The following is an 11,127-nucleotide window of genomic DNA, read 5'->3' on the forward strand; positions in this document are numbered from 1 at the left end:
TTCTTTCTTTGATCTGTTGATTATTTAGGAGTGTATTATTCAATTCCCATGTATTCATGAGCTTTCAAAATTTCTTTGTATCATTTATTCCTAGTTTAGTTCTATTGTGGTTGGAGAACATATTTTATTTCCATCCATGTAAATTTATTGAGGCTCATTTTATGGTTCTTCATTGAGAATATACCAAGTTCAGTTGGAAAATATATATTTTTTTCTTGTTGGATAGAGTGTTGTATGGATGTCTGTTAGACCTAGTTGGTTTATAGTGTTGGTTGTCTTCTATTTGCATTGCCTTTCTGACTAGGTTTTTTTTATCATTATCTTTTTTTTTTAGTTTGGACCTTTATTTTATTTATTTTATTTTATATAAAGTGATGAGAATCAAACCCAGTGCCTTGCACATGCTAAGCAAGTGTTCTATCACTGAACCACAACCTCAGCCCTTCTTCTGACTAGTTTTTATGTGCATTATTGAAAGTGAGGTACTGCAGTCTCTATTGTTGAATTGTCTACTTTGGTCTTCATTTCTGTCAGTTTTGCTTCATGTATTTTCGCACCATTAGTTAGGTACTAATATATTTAGTTTATCTTGTTATATCTTCCTTATGGATCAATCTTTTATCATATAAAATGATCATCTTTATTTCTAGTCATGTTGTGTGTGTGTGTTAAAATCTATTTTGTCTTATATTAGCAGAGCCACTCAATTTTATTGGCTGTTTTTTTTTTGCATGATATTTTTGCATCATTTTGCTTTTCATATATTTGTATCTAATTTTCATCTTCTGTACAGCACATAAAGTAAGAACTTGTTAATTTAATCTGACAATCTGTGGCTTTAATTAGATTACTTAATTCATTCATATTTATATTATTATTTATATAGTTGGGTTTATGCCTGCCATTTTAGTTGTTGTCATTTTTTTCTTATATCTTTATATTTTTAGTGTTCCTCTGATCATATTTTACTAATTTCTTTGCAATTAAATAAATACTTTATAATGTAGTATTTTCATTTCCTTAATGATTATTCTCACTATATATTTTTAGTTATTCATAAGAAATTGCTTCAGATTTATGCCAACTTCATTCTAGAGAGATCTAAAATGTTTTGCTTCTAAATCTCTAGTGCTCTCCTTCTATTTGTGGCTTTACTCCTATGTATTTTATCTGTAAGTGTTACAAATCCAACAATACACTGTTGCAATTATTTCTTTCTATAATTTTATGTCTTTTATAGCAACTAAGATAAAAAAGTGAGAATAAGTATATAATGATAGCTTTTTTGGCTCTCTATATTTGTTCCTGTGGATTCTAGTTAACATTTGGAATGATATCCTTAGCCCAATTCAGCTTTGTTTCCATTGACTTCCTTTGAGCTGTTATTGGCAAACATATTTCTATATGTTATAGGACCAATGATGCATTATATATGTATTATTTTGTAATATCGATTTTAAAGTAGTTAAGCAAAGAAAGGAGTATAAATGTATATTTATACTCGTCTTTATAATTAGTCTATATCATCAATGAATCTACCAATCTCTTCATGATTTCTTTCTAGCACAACTTCTGCTGTTCTCAAAAATTCCCTTTGGCTTCAACTTTTCCACTGTCTTTTCTGAATAAAGTCAGTTCCTTTGATTTGGGATTTGGAACTCTCTATTCTATGGTCTACTTCTCTCCCCAGGCAAACATTCTTAGTCAGGCTCTGGTTCTTTGGTTAAAGTCAATGGCTTTCTTGTCTGAGTGACACCCCCAATTTAGGAACTGAATGCTTGGTGGATAGAATAGGACAGCTAGCCCAGTCTTCTATATTGTCATAAAAACCCTGCCTCAGGAATTAGGGCAAAGACAAATGGGACTCTACTTTTCGTAGCAGCATTGAGCCTTTATTCCATGATTGGAGGCTGGGTAGAAGAAGGGAGCAAACACCTCTGCTTAACTCACCCAGAATTTAACCATTTAACCTCAGCAATAGCTAGCTAGGGAAAAGATGTAAAATGCTGTTGTCCTGACCTTCATGGCATGATAGCCTTCTAACTGGGAGGATAGGGAAAGGGAGATTTTATATATATATATATATATATATATATATATATATATATATATTTATATATATATATATATATATATATATTTGCTATATGAATCTGGAGTGGATTTTTCATCTTTTATATTTGGGAGGTGGGAGGGATGGCATGGGTTTTGGGCTCACATACCACAGGCTTTTATAGTTTTTCTTGAGTTTTGATAGATTTCTAGAATAAATGTTTCATTTGATGTATGCCCATAAGACTATTTCTGGAGACATTAAAGTAATTTTCAGGCTGGGCATGGTGGCACATCCCTATAATCTCAGCAACTCAGGAGATTGAGGCAGAAGGATTGTAAATTTGAGGACTGCCTGGACAACTTAGCAAAACCCTGTCTCAAAGTAAAAAATGGGCTGGAAATGTAGCAGTACACGCACACAGGCACACACACTCACAGAAAAGTAATTTTCATCAGCTTAGCTGGGAGTAGGTCCATGGAGCTCCATATGTTGTCATATCAGAAGTTGAACTCCCCAGTAATCCCCAGTAATCGTTTTGTCAGTTCCTGACTCTATTTCTAAACATAAATTATTATTTTTTTCTATAAACAGTTGACTATTAGTTTCCATAGTCATCTACTTTAATGTTGTCCTCTTATCATCCGTCATGGAAAAATGCTAAATGAAAGTCCTCCATGCATTGATTACTATTATTTGTGAGTTTTAAAATTTTTTTAAAAATGATTAAACTGTTTAAAAGCATATTTCAAAACTGGGAACCATTTTTAAAAATGTAATTGCAAATTTGATGTCTCAGTCAAAGGTCAACGCAACCTTTGATCACACATTACCCTATGGGAACCAAACTAAAATAAGTTGGATTTTGCTCCAGGCATTTGGCACTTATGGGGTGGCACGTGAACAGGAAGGCTGCTTTTATTGCCCAAAGACTAAGTCCTTTCCACTTCAGAGTTTCTAATATGGCCATCAAGAGTTCAATTTCCAAAGAGCTGTTTTGTGGGTAACTACTTTAATTGTCATATAGAACAAGGTCCTGGTACACCTGGGTCCCACACACAGGCAGAATCTCTGTCATTTGGTAGCAATAAACCTCTTCACAAATAAAGAACAATTGTTTTCATGTCAGTTCCTAACTCTATTAATTGAGCCCCGGTAAAACATTGCAAAACTGAAATCCTCATATAAACCTTCAAACTACATGGTTATTAATCCCCCATCCCCTCCTCTGAATCTTCTTTCTTGAGTTCACAAACTTGAGTGGGCAAGAAACATTGTTTTGCGTTCTTATTTTTCTAAAATAAAATCAAAGCCGATACTAGTGTTTATCCTTCCTGGGCTGTGAGAAATACTATCTCCGGTAGAGACAAGTTCCTCCTCTCTCCTTCTCTCGTGTTTAGGATTTTAGATCACTTAGTTTCTGTGCTTTTTATCTTTTATGTCTAGGCTGCTTTCTGGATAAGTAGCCTCTGGGGAATCCTTGTTGGGAGCTTTTGGTGACTTTCCCTACAGAGATCCTCCCTATGTCAGGGGTCAGTGTTCTCTTTCAGACATAGGAGTGCTGTTTCCTTCTCTGATTTAGCTGCTTCCATCTTGGAATTTCTAACTCCAATTAAAAGACTTATTCCTTCCCCTAAGACCTAATTTAGTCACCTTAATAAGCTCAACAAATTTGAAAACTGTTATTCCAGATTTGTGGGATCCCAATAGACCTCCAGGAGCCGAATCCGATGCAATCACACAAGAGTCTTTATTGCAAGCTCCAGCCTGGACTCACAACCAGTTCCCGACGTGGTGGTGCCAGGGAGTGAGTCCCGGTCCTTTTTCAGTGAGATTTTATAGGTTTGGGGGATACTCTATGCGTCACAACATCACACAGCAAATCATTCCATACCGCGGGAAAATGAAACAACAACTCTTAACATTGATTAGCACATTCAATGGCGGGAACAAGTTGGGTAGGGGTGATTGATTAGTGCAAGGGGGGGGGGTTCATTTGAACTGATTGGTTTAGGCCACGAGGGGTGTACGTGCTAAACTATATGTTTTCCCAACATGTTATCAATCACCATAAACTACTGGGGTGTCATCTGGCATCCCAGGTATTTTCCTTGTCTCATGCTGATTGGTGGCTGCTAGGGGGTTGCTATGGGTCCCCACCTACCCTGACTGAGTCAGGGACACCTGGTGCCACAGACCTCTCCTGTTATTTATAGACAAACAACTCAGCAGGGTGGGTATGTGCCTAGGAGTGCTCTGTGGGTTTTTCCAAGGACAAGGGTCATGCCCCCTTCCTTAGGACAGGCCTTGAGGTGGAAGCTGCTGTTATTTGTTTATTTTTAAAAATGGAGTCACATTAGTTTCTCAAAAACAAGATCCCAAAAGTATATGTGCTTCATATTCTGCTGTGTAGCAGCACCTCACCTTCTTGGCTGTACAATCTTCCCATCCCTCAGATAAAGGAATTTGAAAGCTTTTCTCCTTTCTCTGGGAGAAGGGAAAATATAGTGAAAACAAAATCAAATTAGTCTTTCCATAATCTTCACATGGTTTGTAAAAGCCTATATGGACTGCTTTCTCTTCTTTCCTTGCCTATTTTCTAGTGGAGTTTCTTTTTGAGATGGTTAAAGATTAAGAGAGAAAAAAGTGAAGAGGATGATTAGGGGACTAAGCTAATTTAACCTGCTATAAATGATGGGTTCCCAATTTAGTAATTCAGAGCAAGGTATCATGTGTGAATAACATTTGGTGACACTTAGGGTGATTTTTTCTCTCTCCTTTTCTTCCCAACTGTGGACCATACTACCTTCCACTTCTCTTCAAGTGTTTGGTTTTTGCCTTAAAATACATCATGTACATTAAGGGTAATTACCCATAGTTCCTATGGCTCTTAAAATGTCTTCCCCATCATCTCACTGCTTTCTTCCTTCGTTCATTCCTTCCTTTCTTTCTCCTTCCTTCCTTCCTTCCTTCCTTCCTTCCTTCCTTCCCTCCTTCCTTCCTTCCTTCCTTCCTTCCTTCCTTCCTTCCTTCCCTTCTTCCTTCTTTCCTTCCATACTTCCTTTCTTCTTTTCTTTCTTTGTACTGGGAATTGAATCCACTCAATCACTGAGCCACATCCCCAGCCCTTTTTTATATTTTATTTAGAGAGTAGGGCCTCACTAGGTTGTTGAGGCTGGCTTCGAACTTGCGATCCTTCGAACTGCCTCAGCCTCCCGAGCTACTGGGGATTTTAGAGGGGCACAACTGTACCTGGCTAGCTCTCTGATTCTTGCATTCCATCAGTAGAGTTATGCATCTTTTAAGTGCAAATAGCCTAAGAATGTTACTGCTGGTGACCGGTGATGAGTCCTTGCTTCCCCAATGTTGAAGAATAACACCAGAGAAGCATGCCGAGGCAAGGTCAGAGTGGAAAGTAGAGGATTTATTAAAGGACAGCAGAAAAGACTTCTCCCAGAGGAAGAAGGGGACCCAAGAGGTGGAATCCGTGGAAGTGTGGTTGTCCCCCCATTTTATAGTTCCTTCAGTGATGGAATGTAGGTGGGAAGGCCCGAGGGGTAGGACACAGGTAGGCCAAAGAAGGAATCTGGGCAGGAAGGACTTGAGTCAGCATCTTCAAGTTTTCTGGGAGCTGTTTCATTAACACTTCTTTGGGATGGGCTCTGGGCCTTGGGCTTTTCCCCGAACATTCCAAGAGTTGTTCAGCTTTTCCCGGAATTCATTCTCAACATGGCCTCCATTTTGGATCTTACTTGATATTAGACCCGATTTACCTAACTACACTGACTACCTAACTTTAAATCTGGCTTCAAGAAGATTGTATTAGCTTCCTAGGGATGCTATAACAAAATTTCACAACGGTTTCAGAAAACAAAAATTTAGTGTCTCACAGTTTTGGAGGCTAGAATTCTGCAGGATCATGCTCCCTCTGAAGGCTCTGAGGAGAGTCAGTTCTGTGTCTTTCTTCTTGCTCTGGAATATACCTGAAAGTCTTTGTACTCTGTGATTTGTAGGTACCTTACTTACTCTGATCTTTGCCTCTGTGTTCTTCCCTGCCTGTCTGTCTCTTCAAATCTTTCTCTCCTTATAAGGACACCAGCCACTGGATTGAGGGTGCACTCTAATTCTGCATAACCTCATCTCAACCTGGTTATATCCTCAAAGACCATATTTCCAAATAAGTTCACATTCAGAGATATTGGGTGTTAGAATTTGGACATATCTTTCAGGCAACATAACTGAATCCACAACAAGGGTTAGCACTAAATTATTGTCAGTTACTTGTGGATTGGTATGAGGGAAGCATTCTAAGCAGGTTTCACAATCTCAGGACATGATGGTGGGGGACTGGGGCAGAGGAAAAGAGAGTGTGGTGTGCTGTACACTGCAAATTGAAGCTGAAGATGGATCTCCTGTGGCCCTGTGATTCTCTGTCACTTTGACCATAAGAAGGAGAAAAAGAAGGCTGAGAAGATAGAGAAGCTGCAGCTGGAAGAGAAACAGAAATTAAGTGACTTTGGTAAAATTCCTGATGAGTCCAGAGGGGAAAAAATCTTGGTACAATGATCTGATTTCAGTCAAATGCCTCTCTCTAATTTAAATGGTTTTGAGATGTGATTAAAATCTCAAATTTCTAAGTTTTAAAATTTTGTCTCATCTTTTCTTTATCTTTCATTGTTTCATAACTGAGCTACTAAAAGTTTAACTTTTGGTTTCCTTTAAAAGAATTTGTCTTATGATTCTAAAGAACCACTAGGTTTTAAATCCTCCTCAACTGTATCATTTTAATTATTTGAAGATTAGAAAAACTGACAAAACAAAGTGTCAAAAATAAAACTAAGTTTGGGGCAAAATTAACACATGCTGTTTATTCATCAACTTGCAGCAAGAGAACTCTTGTGGAGGTCACTGTCATTTCAGCAAGGGCTCAAAGGTGTTAGAATAGGCAGATTTACAGTGAAAGTGAAGAAATACTAAGATAGTATCTGATTGGCGAACATTCTATTAAGGCGGGATTTTTTTGGTGGGGGGGGAGGAAAGGAGACTTTCTAATGGTCTTTAGGTTTGTTTGGCAATTCCTGGTTGGTTGCAAAGGTTCAAGTGAATAATTTGGAAGCATTTTAGCATTCCATAAGAGAAAGGATTACTTAGTGATGGGGCAGAGGGCTGGCTGTGTTCTGGGAGGAGTGGAGGTTTATGAGATGCTTTCTTGCAGTCAAATTGTCCTTGGTGTTATTGGGAAGGAGGAAACTTCCATGGCAGAGAATTTCCTTAAATTAATGAGAGCTATAGATAATACATCCCATTGTAATTGGATAGGAAGGATTAAAAAAAAGGAAGACTACTAAATAGCAGTTTGAAACAAAGCTACATTTATTTGCTTTCCTGGTAATACTCACACACTATCTCAGCAGGACTCTCTTAGCAAAAATAAAGGTCTAGAGGCAGAATGAGAAAGGAGAAAGTTTGACAAATGACTGAGATTCTGAATTCATGTCTCTGGCTGGCTCATAAAGCAGATTGGAAACTCTTCTATGCTACTGGTCACTTTTAAGCTGTTTTATCACTAAGCATCAGGAAGCCGAGTTTCAAACAAGCCCAGGAAGGCATGAGTTAAATTCTAGTTGGTCTAGCTTCATTCAGGGACTCACTCATATGCACATGTAAGCAGCTCAGCAAGCTTTTTCTTTTCATCCTTTCTTGCTTTTTCTTTTTTTGTTTTTGCACTGGGGATTGAACCCAGGGGCATTTAACCACTGAACCACATCCCAAGACCTTTTATATTTTATTTAGAGAGAGGGTCTCACTAAGTTGCTTAGGGCATTGCTTAGTTGCTGAGATTGGCTTTGAACTCACAATCCTCCTTCTTTGGCCTCCCGAGCTGCTGGGATTACAGGTGAGCACCACTGCGCCCAGCAAAGTTTTTCTTTAGTGGAGAAAATTTATCATATTAACATTACAAAATATTAGAGCCAATAAAGCATCCATAGCTATACAAACTTACCCCCAATATAACTTTTTATTTGTGCATATTGCTTTTGCTTTTGTCTAATGAATATATATTTCATAGTTATAAACATATTGTGCATACTGTTTTGTATTTCTGACTTGATAATATCCTAAAATGTTTTCCACAGTCTTTATTATTAGGATTTAATACCTATACATTGTCTCTGAAGTCAGTATAACATCATTTATTCACAACTCCTAATTTTTAATATTTGGTATTTCCAATGACCTGTTTTTATATATACAAGTGAACATCTTTATGATTCAAGACTGTTTTTTGTTTCTTGAATTATTTCCTTAAGATAATAATTTCCCCAAAGTGGGCATTCTACGCCAAAGGGAAGGGACCTCTCCTGAGTTTTAATATAGGGTCCAAATTTCTTTCTTTTGTTTTATATTTTTTTTATTTTTTATTTTTAAGTATATATGATAGTAGAGTGTATCTTAATATATTCTACATACATGGGGTATAACTTTATTCTAATTAGGATCCCATTCTTGTGGTCATACATGATGTGGAGTTACACTGGTCATGTATTCATTTATGCACTTAGGAAAGTTACCTCTGATTCATTCTATTGTCTTTCCTAATTTCTTTCTTATTTCCAGGTGATATTGCCCTCATTCCCACCCCACCCTATAGCAGTAAATGTGTAACAGTTTTACTCCAAACTTGTCAGCACACAAAGTTTGTGCCATGAAAAAAAATCTTGCTAATTTGACATCAGCACAAAAAGATGCTTCAAGATTATTTTAAATTGCATTTCTTTATTTTGGAAGATATGCATTTTTCCTCCCGTCTTTATTTCCTAATGTTCTTTACTCATCTGATGTATTTGATTTTGAACCAAAATAAGATTGAGAACCCTTCCACCTATCCCACTGAACACTTAATGAAAAGGTATGCTCTTTTGTTCTTTACCTTCTGCATGGGGTAGCTGCTCACAACAAAAGCAGTCTTTATTTTTAAGACTTCTTGTTACAGTTCTACCTATTTACTTGCAGTATAAATAAGGTTTCTTCAGCAACATATCCTTGATGAAAAGACAGAGTCAGGCTATCAAAGGAACCTTCCAAGAACAATGCAAATGTTTTTAGCTTTTGATTTTTTTCTCAGTGAAATTAAATGGTAGATTTAACATCTGTGATCTATTTAGCCCTATGTAGAAGTGTTCCTCTTAAATTTGCTTTGATTTGCCACCAAATGCAACCAATTGATTTCTGTGGATCATTGCCTTTTGAATCTCTCTACCCAGTGCCTCTTCCTTTATTCTGATGTAAGAACCATGGAACTACTCTCACCATCAGAAGAGGAATAAAAGTGATTAACCACACACACACACTTTTCCAAAATATTTTAACTTTTCCATAGACTCTATGATTTAATGGTGATTGGTTAGATGATATTTTCACTATAAGAGGAACAAATGTGAAAGAACTTTGAACATTTGGCCCTATTTTGTGACTTCATATGAATACTATTATTCCACCATTCCTAGAGTCTACTCCAAGGTTAATACATAATTTCACCACTTGGGAAACTCCTTCTGTAAAAGGCCAGACAGTGAATATTTTAAGCTCTGATGGCCACATAAAGTCTCTGTCTCCTCTTCATCTTCATCTTCATCTTCATCCTTAGGTATAGGCCTTAAAAAACAACCTGTGGTTGAATTTGGATTTGGCACATGAATTGTAATTGTTCATTCCTGATGTAGAATAATCTAGGAAACAAATTAAGATTTTATTTTTTCTTTGTGAGTTAAGTAATGCATAAATAGGATTAATTAGCTAGCTGGGCTTTTTTCCCTTTTAAAACAATAACAAAAAAGCATATTTATGAAGGTAAAAATGGGCTCCATCTGAATGGCTAATCTCATTTATCTCAACACAGCTATTTTTAAGTAGTTGGTGGTATTCTTTTAAACAAAGAAAGAAAAGGAAAATAAAGCTGCCAGACAATACTTGTATTTATTTTCTGTACCTCTGCAAGAAATTATTGTAATGAGAATCAAAATGATTACATTTCTTGAGGGTACACTGGGAAAACTTGTAGTGACAATTGCAAAAATGTACTTAGAGTTTAATTAAAACACTGTCACTTAAAGGACTTCAAATATTTTTTCCTGCTTAGTTGTGTAACCAGTGTGCTGATAAGTTGTACTCTAATAATAATAACCACTAAAACTAACTGCATAAGTATGCAGATGAAGGTCAACTGTAGCACTGGAATTTGATTTAAAATATTTTTCAATAGATTGATAATGGAGCATCATCATCAATTTTATTTGATAATACTGTATTTGAATTTCTTTCTCTCTTTCTTTTTCTTTTTTTCTTTTGGTGGTGCTGGGGATTGAACCCAGGGCCTTGTGCATGTGAGGCAAGCACTCTACCAACTGAGCTATATCCCCAGCCTCATGTTTGGATTTCTAAAGGAACTTTTTACTTATCCTGTAACTCCATGCTGATATGACATAGGCAGAATGCTGAAAATTAGCAACCAACCCCACTCCTGAAAACAAAACCAAAACAAAAAAAGAATCTCTATCAAATCTGTATCGGTGTGCTCAGTCTACCACAATAGAGTAGAATACCAAAGACAGGGTGGATTAACCTACTGAATTTTATTTTTTCACAGTTCAAGAGGCAGAAAGTCCAAGATCAAGGTGCTATCACGGTTGGTTTCTGGGGAGGCCACTTTTTCTGGCTTGTAGATAACTGTTTCTCCCTGGGTTCTTACATGGCCTATCCTACGTGCATATGGAGAAAGAGGTAGAAAGAGCTCTCTCGTAAATCTTCCTCTTATAAGGACACCAGTTCTGTAAGGTTAGGATCTCACCCTTATGAACTCATTTAGCCTTCCTTACGTTCTTATAAGCTCTGTCTCCAAATATAGTTAGACTGGATGTTAGGATTTCAACATAGGAAATTTGGGGTTGAGGGGGACACAAATCAGTCCATAACATAATCATTTAAAACAGATGTTACAAAATCTATTATAATTCTCCCTGGTGTCAACTTGCTGTGACCAAAACACCCAATAAGAACAATGTAGAGGAGGAAAA

The 11,127-nt window shown here is 36.8% G+C and overlaps 1 non-coding gene across 1 annotated transcript; it reads right to left on the reverse strand.

Moving 5' to 3' along the window:
- Window positions 1-10,400: 10,400 nt before the first annotated feature.
- Window positions 10,401-10,473, reverse strand: Trnav-cac (transfer RNA valine (anticodon CAC)). Its single transcript has one exon. It is a non-coding gene; the product is annotated as a tRNA-Val (tRNA).
- Between the last annotated feature and the right edge of the window lie 654 nt (window positions 10,474-11,127).

Source organism: Marmota monax, unplaced genomic scaffold (assembly GCF_021218885.2).
Source record: "Marmota monax isolate L192 unplaced genomic scaffold, Marmota_monax_Labrador192_F-V1.1 WCK01_AAM20220418_F8-fsc00182, whole genome shotgun sequence".
NCBI classification, from domain to species: Eukaryota; Metazoa; Chordata; class Mammalia; order Rodentia; family Sciuridae; genus Marmota; species Marmota monax.